The sequence below is a fragment of the Erinaceus europaeus genome, chromosome 20 (genome assembly GCF_950295315.1).
Source record: "Erinaceus europaeus chromosome 20, mEriEur2.1, whole genome shotgun sequence".
NCBI classification, from domain to species: Eukaryota; Metazoa; Chordata; class Mammalia; order Eulipotyphla; family Erinaceidae; genus Erinaceus; species Erinaceus europaeus.
The window spans coordinates 11,828,631-11,844,570 of record NC_080181.1 but is presented as its reverse complement, the minus strand read 5'-3'; the positions used below and the strand labels follow the sequence as shown (position 1 = coordinate 11,844,570).

Here is a 15,940-nt window from a genome sequence, read left to right as displayed (position 1 = left end):
GGAGGCTGAAACTCTCTTTTCAGTGACTAGATTCTGCTTGCTGACTGTCTTTGCCATATGCACTCACTTACCACTCACATTCCCTTGGATTCTGAAATGAGCTCATTAGTCACTGTAGCTTGTCCTAACTCTCTGCTTGACTGCAGACATTTTTTCTTATTCCTGAAGCATATCTCCTGGTGTCCATCATGTATGAACACGTACATGTATACACATAGATGAGTATATACACATAGGTATGTACGCAAATCGCTTGCCAATGCTATCAGAGGATAAAAATGCTGTACACGCATACACTCTCCCCAACTGAATAAGGGCTATCTCCTATCACATCTGTTGGCATGCATTTGGAGAAGCTCTGCCATACAATGAAACCTCTGGACATCAGGTTCTCTACCTATCTGTACACACAGTGGGTGAAGTGCCATTGCAAACCAATTTTCTAGGCTAGAATCATGCAGACAACAGGCAGTGCAGGGCTGAGCACAGTGCTGGACTCTGTAAATGCGGAGGACGAGCAGGAGGCATGCAAGGATGTAGGTTTCCTCCAAGCCTGTGTTTTTAAAGGTAGCTTCTTTGTGCTCGACTCAGACACTGTGCTTTGTTTCTGACTGTGAGACCTGCAGAAGCACGGCAGGATGCCAAGGGAAAGGAAAAGCACAAACCAGAAAGAGACACAGAGAGGATGGGAGGGAGAGGAGAGGGGAGGATGGGAGGGGAGGGAAGCACAACGGATAGAGGCAAAAAGAGAAAGACCTACAATTGTAATGTTGGATTATGATTTTTTAATTTTTATTCGGAAAGAGGAAGTAATGGTTGGCAGGGGTTGGTGACTAGGCTAAAATCTTTTCCAGATTTGGTTAATAAGGTATTTGTAGTCTTCTGATGGAGGGGAAACAACAACAACAACAAAAACATGTTAGAATAATCATGAAGGGTGGAGCTGTCAAAAGAAAAACCTTTGACTCACTGGGTGCCTCTCTCTAATGCCAACATGAATCACTCTTAAGCAGAGTCATCTGCTGTCTTTCTGTGCTTGTATATGAAGGCCACACTGTGGGCGCCATGCCACTACATGCATCCTCAAAATGAAAAGGTGAACAGAGTGCAGCTGCTGGAGATCTTCTGGACCTCTCTAGATGAGTCCAGTGGGATTTCCACGCTCCAAGCCAGTATGTCCCTGTCTGTACAGACATCTCCAAATATATGACTTAGGAAAGTTTTGCTATGAACACATCATTTTTTTCTCTACAACTCAGTGAAGTCTTTGGAGGATACTTATTTCAAGCAGTTAACACCTGACCCCAATTTCTGTGGGTAATTAGTGAGCTAGATAACCACACAAAGTGGGTAATTATTTAGTACCCAAGGGTACGCTAGAAGTGGGTAGTGGTTTTGTTAACAAAAGCATATCTCTAATTATTGGATCTATGTTGGGTGTTTTTAAAAATACCAGCTACGGTATCAAGTGAACCATGATAAAGAAGTGAACTGTTTTGCTGTCCTTGGCATATATGTGTGTATATTTTATCACAGTTAATAATATTTACTTCCTGCTTTTGTGTTGAGTGTTGTGAAGATTAATTAGCATCTGTAAGACACTCAGAAATTAAATATGCCAGGGAACTTTTAAATACAGTATTATTATTGTTATTGCCTCAGATGGAGAAGAATCCCCAGATAGGAGAAGCTGGGGAGGGGGGTAGACAGAATTGTCTGGTCACGCCTCCGTCTACAGACATGCTGAGGTCGCCAATGTCATGAGCTTGACTGTGGGGAGTGGTCCCCTGCCTGAAAGAGTCTAACACAGAAGATCATAAAAAGAAGGTTGGGTGCTGGCTCAGTGCTGGGGACTCAGGGTGGGCCTGAGGAGCTAGGGAGGACTGAGCAGAAAGCAGGAGTCAGAGACAGGGTGGATGGGAATGAAGCTAAATCAGCCGGACCACACCCTCCTCCCAAAGCCTTGCTCTCCTTCCCTCCGATGAGCAACACACAGGCACACAAAAATCACAAAGAAGACATCTATGCAAGTACTGGGACAAGTTCATCATCCTCCCAATTAATCATCCAGTTATACAGCAGAGATCCCGTTGAAGAATCATTTCAACAAATTCATATACATTTGAAAACACTAATGTTGAGGCTAGACACACGTACAACACAGACCACCTCTAGCTTCCTTGAATCCAGAATGTGAACAGCAAGGAAGGAATTCATTTTGATTCAACTGCGTTTAGGAATTGTACCCAGGATGGGGGGGGGGTTATTATTTATTTTTTGCAGAGAGCAAGGGAAGGGGGGGGAGGGAAAGAAACTCCTAGGTTTTCAGGGACTGAATCTGGAGAGGCAACCAAGCTTTAAAAGCAAACAAAAACTTACTGCTCCTTTCTCTGCCAGTGTCCACCTCCTTGAGTCGACTGTCTGGGGTCTGGCTGAGGCAGGACAGACAGAAAGGACTCTGGGATCCAAATCTTCAAGTAGGCTCACAACATTTTTTCTCTGAAAGCAAGGTTGTCCTGGGGATTAACCCTAGGGGCCTGGGAGATGTGAAGTATGTGGGAAGGGCGAAGGGACTTTGCAGAGATATTGTATTCAGCCCTGTTTATGGCATCCAGGGAACAGGGACGGCAGAGACCCCTTATTCTGCCAACAGGTACCGCGGCCGAATTCTTGATGGGAAGACGGCCTCCAGCACATGTGTTCATGCTGTGGTTGGAGGCTGGTAGTGTGATGATTCCATTTTAAGAATTTGAGAGTAGAGGGGATTTTTCACCAAAGCCACCCAAGCCAGGCTTGTGACCTGAAGCCCGGTATTTGTCACCCCCACTCTGAGCTCAGGACTACAAAGGCTGACTGGCATTCTCCAACCCGCCCAGCTCCTTTCAAACCCACAGACTGTGCCAGACTGGCCCCACCTCCCACTGCAGTAAATTCTGTAGCCCCGCTCCATGCTGCGCTGGAAAGAGCCAGATTTCCGTTTTAATTGTCCTACCTGGCCTTCCCCTCTGCCACTGCCCCTGGCTCTCAGTTACTGGCATAATTTCACAACTCCTGTCAGTTGCTTTCCCTCTCCCATCACCATTTTAAACACCTCTAGCTCTCTTTTCTCCCCAATTTTTCTATTTCTGAGAGGTTTTCTGTGTCTCCCTGTTTCTTTCATCACTGGCTACCACCACTTCCTTCTCTGTAGTCTATCTCACTTTCTTGTTTGACATTTTGTGGCCACGTTAGTAATACAGTTCTCTCTCTCAGATAGATGGGCTGAAAACTGAAACCCGAAGTCTGGCTGCTAGCATCCCCCTCTCCCTCCACGTTAACAAACCTGACGATGCAATTCATCTCAGTGCATTTCCTGAAAGCTCACCTAAGCAAAGCTGAACTAGTAGAGAACAGGTGTGTGTGAGTGTGTGTGTGTGTGTGTGTGTGTGTGTGTGTATGTATACACTGATCTAACTATATGAATGCAGCAGAAGGAAAGGGCTAGGCCTGATGTACATGGTGGAAGGAAAGAAAGGAGTCTGGGATATTGAGGATAAAAGGAATGAGAGACATGGCTGTAAAGACTTACAGGGATATATATATATATATATATATATATATATATATATATATACACATATACATATGTGCTATGAATATAAATGTATAAAATTTAGACACACAAATGTTCACACATATATTAGCTGTGTGGAGCCTCCATCTATCATAATACACTTAAAATTACCTAATTAACTAAGAGGATATTTATCATTTTGTGAGCAGTGACAACTCAGGTCAAATGGTTCTGCAGCTGTGTGGGATGGGGTGGGAGAAGACAAGCTCTCAGAAGCCACTTCCTCCTCTCACCACTGTCTGGGCTTACAGGCTATGGGTTACTGTTTGTCCTCCAAGATTTAAAAGATGTTCATGCTCTTAACCTTGATGCTTAGGCAGCTATTGTTTAATACTGCAATTCTGTTGCCTGGGTCTCCTCTAACAACTGTCATTTGGGTCCTTCTGTGTGATGGTTGATTTCAGATAGCTAATATTTCATTTTGTTCTCAAACAACCTTGAACTCGATCACCACTGTTTAACAGATGCAGAGAACAATGTTAAAAACATTTGGGATTTGGGGTGGCACTGCTGGGATTTCAGCCTACGTCTGACTCTATCAAGCATGGTCTTCACTTTGCATCATGATGCTCTTTGATGCCTGTCTCAGTGGGAATGTATTTTCTTTTCTTTTCTTCTAGGGTTATCAAAGGGGCTCAGTGTCAGCACTATGAATGCACTGCTCCTGGAGGCTATTTTTTCCCCTTCTGTTGCCCTTGTTGTTACTGTTGTTGTTATTGCTGTTGTTGGTTGTTGTTGGGTAGGAAAGGGAGACATGGAAAGAGGAGGGGAAGACAGAGAGGAGGAAAGAGACAGACACCTGCAGACCTGCTTCACAGCTTGTGGAGCAACCCCCTGCAGGTGGGGAGTCAGGGGCTCAAACCTCTGCTTGAGGTCTGCGCCATGCGCACTTGACCTGCTGTGCTAGCATCCAGCCCCCAGCAGAAATGTATTTTCTTCAGTTCGTCCTCCAGTTAGTCCTGCTAGTCTAGTGTCTTCCTCGGTGTGCTCTCTGTGACACCCTACTCTTACCCTGGCACATTCTCTATCCAGTCTTTTCTGACTTTTATTAGTGATCTAATAGTGGCTCACAAGATTATGAGATTACAGGGGTACAGTCCCACACCACACCCAACACCCAAGTTCTACATCACGCTTCTCCAGAGTTTCACTGACAACCACCACAGTTCTTACAAAATCTTAGAGACAGTTTGCAGTTTGGCTACTTATTTTTTTCTTAACAGGTTCATATGCTTCATTCTCTATATTTCACATATGAGCTGAACTCTGTGGTAGCTGTCTCTCACCTCCTTACTACTTCACTAAGCATAAGCACCTCACTGATCCACCCCACTTATTTTATTTTGCCCAGTGGGTCCTGGGTACTTGACTGTGCATCTTGTACTGTGATGGGCCGTGTCATTTTTCTAACCAGAGAGCAGGATTTCGTGCTGCATGTCAGCACTGTCATCCGCTTGCTACCTCCATCTCTAACCTGGAAGGGGAGTGAAGACCGGGGTTCTGACATGGGTACACTGGCTGCTCCTGTCACAGCACAGTACTGGGCATACTACAGGAACTCACCAAATAGTTCTTGAGTAAGACTTTTAAAGTGAAAGTGCTTTACATTGTGATTTAAAAAAAATATTTATCTATTCCCTTTTGTTGTCCTTGTTGTTTTATTGTTGTAGTTATTGTTGTTGTTATTGATGTCGTTGTTGTGGATAGGACAGAGAGAGGAGGGGAAGACAGAAAGGGGGAGAGAAAGATAGACACCTGCAGACCTGCTTCACCGCTTGTGAAGTGACTCCCCTGCAGGTGGGGAGCTGGGGGCTCGAACCGGGATTCTTATGTTGGTCCTTACGCTTTGCGTCACGTGCGCTTGACCTTCTGTGCTACTGGCCAGTTTCCTGCATTGTGGTTTTTAAGAGAGCTCAGTGCTCATGTCTAAATAATTCTTGAAATAATGCTTGTAAAATGCCACTCAAAAAGCAGCTTTCCACTAATGATGAGTTGCAGTATTATTTTCCAAGGCTTTACTGTGCTGGGGGGGGGGGGGTGCCACTTAAAACCTGCTTATTTATGTTTCCTAAAAGTAAGTAGCAGGTTGATCTTTTTAACTTGTTCTGTAAAGTTTCTGTTTGGAACCAAAGAAACCATCTGAAATCTCAGGGACCTGTGGACTAGAGGGTAATTTCAGGTGACTGGGCTGTGAAGGGCTCTTCTGGACTGTGTACAAGGAGGGAGATCTCTGGCACTTGAGAGTGTGTGAGCAAATCCAGATCAGAGGCTCAGAGATAAGCAGGCCAGCTTAGATGCTCTCATTTCAGAGGGAAAAGGCTTAGGAGCTAGAAATGGTTCAAGACTGACCTAAAGGTGCCCGAGTTTCATATGTATTCTGAGAGGTGAGCTGCTGTCCTTGCTCTACTCAAGGACAGGCCTCTAAGGATGTGTACGTGGCATCTGTGCTGGAGTAGCTCTGCTGCCTGTCGGTTCAGGAGCACCTCCTGTCTTTGAATAAAGGAGAGCAGGGGATCACAGCGGCGTGCGTTTTGCGCTTCAGGAAGAACTGATGCGTGTTCAGAGTTTCGAAGCCATTGAATTCCCCTGTATTTATAGCCTGCCACCACTCATCTGGGATAATGGACACCCGATAAATCCAGAATGCAGCTTTACAACTGTTTTCTTGGGGTAGGTGGTACCTCTCAAGGGAGAGCTCAATGGGTGACCATGATTCTTCTCCTCCTCCCTCCTTTTAATGCACCTTCCATGTGAACTATTCAGGTTCCCTTAGCAACAGTCCCTCATCAGTTTACAAAATACTCCATATTACTCATCAAAGGAAGACGAGAGAGTGGAAGCTGACCTGTGCATCTCTGGATTAACAGTAAGACTTTGCACCATCACGGAGCAGTATTTGGTCCAGGCCATCTATCTGAAGCTTCGAAGGGAGTTATCCAGTAGATCCTAGGCCCCAAATTCACAGCAACGTCAAGTGTCAGGCTATTAAACGTCAGAATAAGAACTTGAATTTTGCTGAGTAAATAAGTAAATAAATCAGGAGATGCAAATCAAAACCACAATGGGATATCATCTCACATCTGTCAGGATGGTCATTCAAAAAAAGGAAGAGAGAACCGTGGCTGCGGATGTGGAGAACAGGGCAGCCTGCCGTGTGCACTGTCAGTGACACTTCATTGCCACAACCACGACAGAAAACAGTGTGGAGACTCCTGAGAAAAAGTGAAAATAGGTTTATCATAAGACACTGAAATTCCACTTAGTGATATTTACCTGAAGAAGCGAAAACAACCACCAACAGTAGATTGAACAGACATATGCATCCCTGTGTTTACTGTAGTGACACTGACAATTGCAAGCTATGGAAACAAATGAAGTGCCTACTGGCAGACAAATGGCTAAAGAATATGTGGTGTGGGGGGCTGGTGGTAGCACAGCGGGTTAAGCACACATGGTGTGAAGTGCAAGGACCGGTGTAAGGATCCCGGTTTGAGCCCCCGTCTCCCCACCTGCAGGGGGTTACTGTCACAGGTGGTGAAGCAGGTCTGCAGGTGTCTGTCTTTCTCGCCCCCTCTCTGTCTTCCCCTCCTCTCTTGATTTCTCTCTGTCCTATCCAACAACAACAACAAGGGCAACAAAATGGAAAAAATGGCCCCCAGGAGCAGTGGATTCATAGTGCAGGCACCAAGCCCCATCAATATAACCCTGGAGGCAAAAAGAGAAAGAAAAGTATATATGGTGTGTACACACACTCACACATGCAATAATATCCATATTAATCCAGAGGTGTACAGGTCAGCTTCCACTCTCTTGTCTTCCATTGATGAGTAATATGGAATAGATTTTTTTAAAGCCATAATAAAAGGATAAAATCTTTTAGGATGGGGATCGGGTGGTAGCGCAGCAGGTTAAGTGCACATGGCATGAAGTGCAAGGACTAGCATTAAGTTCAACCCCCTGGCTCCCCACCTGCAGGGGAGTTGCTTCACAGGCGGAGAAGCAGGTCTGCAGGTGTCTATCTTTCTCTCCTCTCTGTCTTTCCCTCCTCTCTCCATTTCTCTCTGTCCTATCCAACAACGACACCAATAACAACAGCAATAATAATAACCACAACAATGTTAAACAACAAGGGCAACAAAAGGGAAAAAAAATAGTCTCCAGGAGCAGTGGATTCATGGTGCAGGCACTGAGCCCCAGCAATAACCCTGGAGACCAAAAAAAAATACAAAAAACCTTTAGGACATGAGTGGACTAGAAGATTGTGTTAAGTGAAACAAGTCAGGAAAATACATATATAATTTTCTTATATGTGGAATCTACAAAAACCAAAAGCCAAAATAAGTAACTTAACAAACCTAAATCCACAGAAACAACATGCTGGTGGTTGTCAGAGGCAGGCTGTGTACAGAGGAGGGGGTTTGAGCCTGAGCAAAATTGGTGAAGGCAATCAAAAGGTTCAAATTTCCGTTTATAAAGTAAATAGCTCATGGAGATATACAGAATAGTGACCATAATGAATTATTAATCTGTTATGTATTTGACATTTTGGGGTGTTTGGGCACTGGATGTCCTATCACAAGAAAAAAAATGTCTAACTGTATAAGCATTTGGTGCTAACTGAACTCATTGTGGTGATGATGTCATAACATGTACTATTACTGGATCATTATGACACACACTTGAAACTAATATAATGCTCTGTGTCAATTACACCTCAACCCCCCCCAATTTTCTAATATAAAATTTTTATTTTGTTTTCCTTAGCCTTTTATATTAGGGAAAATCAATGATGGTGATAAATCTCTAGCATATAGATGCATATTTGCTATAAATATATAAAACAATTCTTTTGTCTCCTGAAGTTTCCCTGGGCAAGTGTCAGAACTATCCAGGGCTTCTAACCCAACTCCCCAGCAGGGCTGGTGCTTATCTGACAGAGCTGTGTGGTTTGTGAAGCTCTCTGGAAAATAGTATGAGGTTCATTGCCTTGTGGACAGATTTTATTATACAGAAATGGAAATTTTTCTCCTTTCCCTTGGTAAGCCCCAAGGCTACTGAGATGTACTTTCCACCAATTAATTAATTATCAGTAAACTAAGAATCAGGAGAAAGAGGGGAAGAGTTTGAGACAAAGGGTTTTAAAAATGTTGAGATCCCTCCTACCTGTGTGCTAGGAATTGAGCCTGACATTATAAAAATCGTTACTCTTGGCTGAAGTATGTCTTCTAAGAGCCAAATTCTATTTCTGTATACATTCCTTGCTCTTCAGGCATTGAGTTGAGGCTGGCAAGCAAAGAGGCATATTTCCATGCTGGGACTTCTGAAGATTAAGATTGCTAGGCCAAAAGTTTAGAGAGGATAGCAATCCAGGAGACAGGCCAGAGATTCAGTGTAGGGCTAGTTCTTGTGTGTGTGTGCGTGTGGTGTATTTTTATTTTTTATTTTTTGAAATTGCTACAAAGTCTACAAGTTGTGCAGGAAAGGAAAAAGTCAGGGCAGGGCAAAATGTGTGTGTGTGTGTGTGTGTGTGTGTGTGTGTGTGTGGTGTGTGTGGTGTATTTTAATTTTACTTTTTTTAAATTGCTACAAAGTCTAGAAGTTGTGCAGGAAAGGAAAAAGTCAGGGCAGGGCAAAACATTCAGAGCCAGACGTTCTCATCTCAAATTCAGCCTTATTGATGCCCGGTCCCTGGAGACATCCTTCCTGATGAACTGAATCTTTAGAAGACGGTGTCTTTAGTCTTCCTCACTGTCTCTGGGTGTCTACATACTTTCTGATATAAAGGAGAGAAACACACAGGGCCAATGACCACTATCCAGAATTCATTGTTCACAGTAATTCTGATTTCAAAGTTTCCAGGGTCTCATTAGCAGTTATAAAGTCAGGACTTACACCTCCACTTTTAGACTTTTCAGACCATCATTAAAACAAAACAAACAAACAAACAAAAAGATTCTAAAGCTTTAGGGTAAGGAGTAGGATGGCAAATATCCTCATATCATTATTCCTGTTTCATACTTGGGAACCGGGGCAATTAGTAGCTAAGTACTTTTCCCAAGAAGGTTGTTATAGCACCGAGAATAGAATGTAGGCCTCTCAACCCAGCTGTTGCGAGGAAAAATCAGCTAATATGTACGAACTGCCTTGAGTTCATTGAGAGTAAGTTTGTTTAAATCTGAGGTACTGCTAATAATAATAATCAGAGCCTGTGCGTATTGGTTTCCCCATTATTAATTAATGACAAGACAGTAAGGAAGGGTTTCAAAAAGATATGATTAAGTGTACTTAAGCATTTGTAAAATGGATGAATTTTGAAGGCACTGAGCGTGCAGAATTAAGTCAGATTATCAGAATGCAGAAGCATTTTTTGAGCCCTGTTTTGAGGATATAACGATAGCATCAGAACTCCTTCTGAGATGAAAACAGAGAAGTGAGGAGGAAGCACTCTAGGCAGAAGCTGATGAATACGTTAAAGGTGGAAACTCCTACTTCACACACTCAACACTTTTCTTTCTTTTTTAAATATTTATTTATTCATTCCCTTTTGTTGCCCTTGTTTTATTGTTGTACTCATTATTGTTGTTGTTGTTGATGTCCTCGTTGTTGGATAGGGCAGAGAGAAAGGGAGAGAGGAGGGGAAGACAGAGGGGGGAGAGGAAGACAGACACCTGCAGACCTGCTTCACCACCTGTGAAGCGACTCCCCTACAGGTGGGGAGCTGGGGCTCGAACTCGGATCCTTCCTCCAGTCCTTGTGCTTTGCGCCACCTGTGCTTAACCCGCTGTGCTACAGCCCAACTCCCATTCAACACTTTTCAAGGAGTCTCTCCGCCCTGCAAATAACAATGACATAAGGACAGCAGAGGACAGTGGCACAGGGAGTCAAGCTTGTTTGCTGGGGTTTCGCTGGACTTCCTGCTCCAATCCAGACCAAGATGGCACTGAGCAAACCAGCTGGAGTCTGGGGCTAGCCTGGGCTCCCAAGTGTGGGCATACAATCAGTTATGTTGGCATTCTCAAATTCCTAAAAGATTCACTATGAGGTTTTGATTATGTACTGCATGTTCAGAAAATTCAGGTTATGGGCCTACAGATTTAGCTTTGATTGACACTTTCTGTGCCCTGAATGAAGACCTGTGTGGACTTGACCTCACTATGCTCAGCACTGCCCCTGCTGTGGAACAGGCGCTGTGCAAGTTACTGCTCAGTCTTCTCTGCTGAGAATTCAGCGAACTATAGGTTCACAGCATTTTGTAACAAGACCAAACAATTGACTTGCCTAGATAAGCAATCTTTAATTGCTGGTTTTCCTTCCCTGCAATGAATTTAGTTATTCAAAATCCATACCATGAGAAATTTATAGGAAATTAAAATTTAAAAAACCCTAAGGAAATAGGAAAATAACACTAAAAATAAAACAAAAAAAATATGACATGTTCAGAATCTTTAAAACTGTCCATAGTACTTTGGGTGCTTCTAGTAAACTTCTAGGTGTCTAGGCTTTTTTTTTTTTTTTAAACCAGAATGGTGCTCAGCTCTGGCTTATGGTGGTGTGGGGGACTGAGGGACCTTGGAGTCTCAGACATGAGAATCTGTTTGCATAACCATTATGCTATCTCCCCCACCTGTTCTTTTTTTTTTTTTTTTTTGCCTCCAGGGTTATTGCTGGGGCTCGGTGCCTGCACTACAAATCCACTGTTTCTAGAGGCCATTTTTCCCATTTTCTTGCCCTTGTTGCTATTATTGTTATTGTTGTCATTGCTGTTGGATAGGACAGAAAGCAATTGAGAGAGGAGGGGAGGGGAAGACAGGGAGAGAATGACACCTGTAGAAGTGACCCCATGCAGATGGGGAGCCAGGGGCACAAACTGGGATCCTTACACCAGTCCTTATGCTTTGAGCCATGTGCACTTAACCCATTGTGCTACCTACCGCCTGGCCCCCAACTGTCATTTTTTTTAAAAGAAAATAAGAGAATGGATTTGAAAACTCAAGTAGGGAAATAAATAATTGCTGAATGATATCTTTGCTCCAGTGGATCTAGAGATGCATGTATCTTTAGATTCCATGGACTTGGTTCTTCCCACAGTGTAGGAAAACTTGGTTGATTTGTCACGCGTGCAACCCAGTTTTGATGCTGACACCCATCATACTGAAGAAAGTCCCAGAAATGTCTTCCCACCCTCCACCAAAAACCAACCAACCAACCAACAGACAAAACCTGATTGGCGTATCAGGAAAGTAGCTTTGTCCAGAGTCATGGAAAACCGGTAGGTATCTAGCAAGGTAGGGAAAGTCCTATTATTTCCACTGAAAACAGTGGGGATGTTACTCAGGGCAATACCACTGCATAAAATCAACTTCTCTGGTCTGACAGTGAGATGCTCCATAGTGTCAAGGGCTCAGAGTTATAACCCAACCTACTGTCTTCTGTGAATCGTTTGGATGATCCCATTCTCAGCTCCTATCACTCCTAGCACCATGAGCATATCTTATTCAGGATGTGAACTAGGATTGCAATTAAGTGACTGTGAGATAGACCTGTGTGTCTCCAGCCAAGACCTTATGTAATGACTGCTACACAGCAAGAAAGCTCTCAGTAATGCTGAATATAAAAAAAGAGCAGAGTCTACATGGTGATAAAATTTAAAAACTAAGATGGCTGAGGCTATTGAGGTTTCAGGTTCAATCCTCAGTACCACTATGTGTCAGAGATGAGCACTGCTCTGGTCTCTCTGTCATGAAAAGAAATAAATCTTAATAAGAACTGTAAGATAAAGTGAAAACACAGCACATTCAAAACAGACACAGAAAGGTAAGGGTTCAATTAGATCCAGATTCTGTGCTGAGCTGTAAGGAACAGGATGGGGGTAAAGAAGAGGCTTTGGCAGCCATGAATCTTCTATCCTTCATATGCTGCTGGCCATATTATGCACAGAGTTGGAATCTGGTGCAAAGGCTTACAGGGCCTTGTCCAGTCTGCTCACTCCAAAGCTGCTCTCCACTCCAGGTTCTGTTTCTGATTATGGTGGTCCCAAGACACATGAACCAAATGAAAAATGCGGAACTCAAAAGTGAGAGAGACATGGATTCTCTGCTAAACTCTGTCACAGTAACCTTGGGCATTTCACACTTCAGAGCATTAACTCCTTCAACTATAAAATGAGAGAATTGGAAATGAGAGAATTCTCAAGTTCCCTCAGGGAAATTCAAGCCTTCTATAGTCACTATCTTTGTCTCGATTCCATTCTTTTACAACTTTATTTCCCTAACTGGTTTGATACAGATAGAATTTTTATTTAGAAAATAGTCTTAGCTGATGTTAAAAACAGTTTGGAGTCTGAGTCTCAGTTTGGTGGGATCTCCCCCTCTCTATCTCTACTCCTTCCCTCCCCCCACCCCCGTCTAGCTGGGAAATCTGTTTCAAAATCAACTTCTGCTCTCTCATCAGACTTGATATACAGCCAAGCAAGCCATTCTCGATTAATCAAAAAGGGACCCCCACTTAACTGCCTCCAAAATTTAGTTTGAGTGGAATAAGGAAATCTTGACAAGACTCTTAGACAATAGATGACCTCCACCCCCAATGTTGGGAAGGGGCAAGAATTATCCGTCCCGTTTCATATAAACTGAAACTGACATCCACAAAGGATAGATAGCTCAAGATCACACAGTGAGGAGAGTCAGGCCTGAGCCCCAGCTATGCTGCCTTCAGCCTGCATTTCTCACTGAGACCTCCTTGCTGGCAGTGCACAGGAGGCCTTGACTGCACAGTCCAGTAGGACTTGATTCACTTGCTGGTGAAAATTTTCTACTGAAACGATTCATACAAACCCTAGTAGATTTCCTGTGGTCAAAAGAGATGGCCACTGACCTGAGGCCAGGAGACCTGGTTTCTAATCCTTTGTCACTTGAGGCTTTAGGAGCCAACGACTTGTTAGAAGACTTATAAAGGGTAAATGTTCCTTTATCTGCATACATGAAATACTACTAGAAGAATTGTCTGGTAGTACTAATTATCTAAATAAATTATTCACATACTTTTAAATAAATGTATACATTATCACAATTTATATTAAAATGTGTAGTAGTGTTCATACATAATGCTTATAAACACAGTGTGTGTATATGCACACTTGTATGTATGTATATGTGGGTTGTATAATCTGCCCCCTATCTCTCCCCCCCCACCCCGAGTCTAGCTGGGAAATCTGTTTCAAAATCAACTTCTGCTCTCTCATCAGACTTGATATATAGCCAAGCAAGCCATTCTCGATTAACAAAGCTTTCTCCTGGGAAAAGTCACAGAATAACTTTATTGATTTCCCTTTACCCTTCCCCACATTTCCTTGCTGAGATAGTGTCTTAACTCTTAAATGTAAAAAGCAAAAGGAAAATAAAATATAAATGAACAATTTTGCTTCTTCAGGTCATGTTGAATTTTCCTTTTTTTTTTTTTAAGACTAAAGCCTGTTTTTAATAACAGGATATCTATGCAGCAAAGAACAAAAGAGGTACATTTCCCAAGGATTTTACACGACAGATTTCTCTATGCTGAAAGACACTGGCACACAAGTTGGAGTCAGCACCTCTTATGATTCTTCTTGTTACCATGTTACCAGCCATCTTTGAAAGCTGCGGAGACTTTTTTTTTTTTTGCACATAGTCCCTCTAATGTTTCTAGATGTACAACTCAACATATAGGAATGTAGAGGAGAAAGGAGTCAGGCTGTAGCTCATCGGGTTAAGTGCATGTGGCACAAGGCGCAAGGACTGGTTCGAACACTCAGCTCCCCACCTGCAAGGGAGTGAAGCAGGTCTGCAGGTGTCTGTCTTTCCCCCTTTCCATTTCTCTCTGACCTATCCAACAACAACGACATCAATAACAACAACAATAAAAAACAACAAGGGTAACAACAAAGGGAAAATAAATAAATATATAAAAAAGGAATGTAGAGGAGGTTATTTCTATTTTTCCATCATGTTTTCCTATCTTAAAATATCCCAGCAAGACTGAGAATTACTATTATATTACATTACATTATACTGTGGTTCACTGAGGCCTCGCCACTCTGGGATGACATGTTTTTTCAGACAGAGAAAAAGAGAGGTAAACACAGGGAGCACGGCAGTCCTGAAGGTTGCTCCAGTGTGGGGGAGCCAGGCTTGAATGGGGGTCGCACAGATGGCAGAACAGGTGCACTATCCCAGTCAGCTCTTTGCCAGCCCAAGCTTGAGAATGGTAAATGCAGAAAATCTTGTGCCTAGACATTTCAGGATCTTTGAAGCAACTTAGAAGCTTCTTTGATATACCTTGAGAAGTATAACGAGGAAGCTCTCCAGGCAGTTTTTCTACCTTGACCTTTTTAGGTTCCCTAGTCAAGGAAAAGCAGGAGCCTCACTTGGTAGCTTCTGAGCTGCCCTGGGCCCCCGAGTCTAGCTGTGGGTCAGAGTAGTAGAAATGGTGTGTGTGGGTGTTGGGGGGAGGGAGCAGAACAGGAGAGACAGCACAGTGGATAAGCCTGGGACTCTGAGCTAACAGGTTCAGTCCCCAACAGCATGCTCTGGTATGTCTCTGTACCAGTCTCTCCCTGATTAAAAATAAAGTGGGAGTCAGGCGTGGGTTAAGTGGGTTAAGTGCAGGTGGCGCAAAGAGCAAGGACTGGTGTAAGGATCCTGGTTTGAGCTGCCAGCTCCCCACCTGCAGGGGAGTCGCTTCACAAGCGATGAAGCAGGTCTGCAGGTGTCTGTCTTTCTCTCCCCCTCTCTGTCTTCCTCTCCTCTCTCCATTTCTCTCTGTCCTATCCAACAACGATGACAACAATAATAACTACAACAATAAAACAAGGGCAACAAAAGGGAGTAAGTAAATAAATAAATAAAGTATTTTAAAAAAAAGAAATGGGAAACACACTGGAGTGGTGGTACAAGAAAAAGCTCTAAACACACCTTTCCCATTTTTTCAAATTTTTAAAAATTTCTTTATTGGGGAATTAATGTTTTACATGCGACAGTAAATACAATAGTTTGTACATGCATAACATTTCTCAGTTTTCCATATAACAATACACCTTTCCTGTTTTCTTCACCACCCCCTCCCCCCCGCCCTGGGAAGTCTACTCCTTCTAATTAACTTAGTTCATAAAAGCCTAGCAGGGCTTCTATCTCTTTCCACTCTTTTTTCAGCACCCAGTTTTTCTCACAAAGGGAAGGAAAACATTGGCTTATTTTACCACACACTCACAATTCAATTCTTCACTTCAAGCAAACATAGATGCCTCATGAAATGAACGCCCTGTGCTATTCCAAACAGGAAGCACAGGGGAAT

At 43.1% G+C, this 15,940-nt stretch overlaps 1 long non-coding RNA gene across 1 annotated transcript in view; it reads right to left on the bottom strand.

Moving 5' to 3' along the window:
- Positions 1-15,940, bottom strand: part of LOC132534982 (uncharacterized) — a 185,296-nt gene that overhangs the window by 76,213 nt on the left and 93,143 nt on the right. The gene's annotated exons all lie outside the window — the stretch shown is intronic.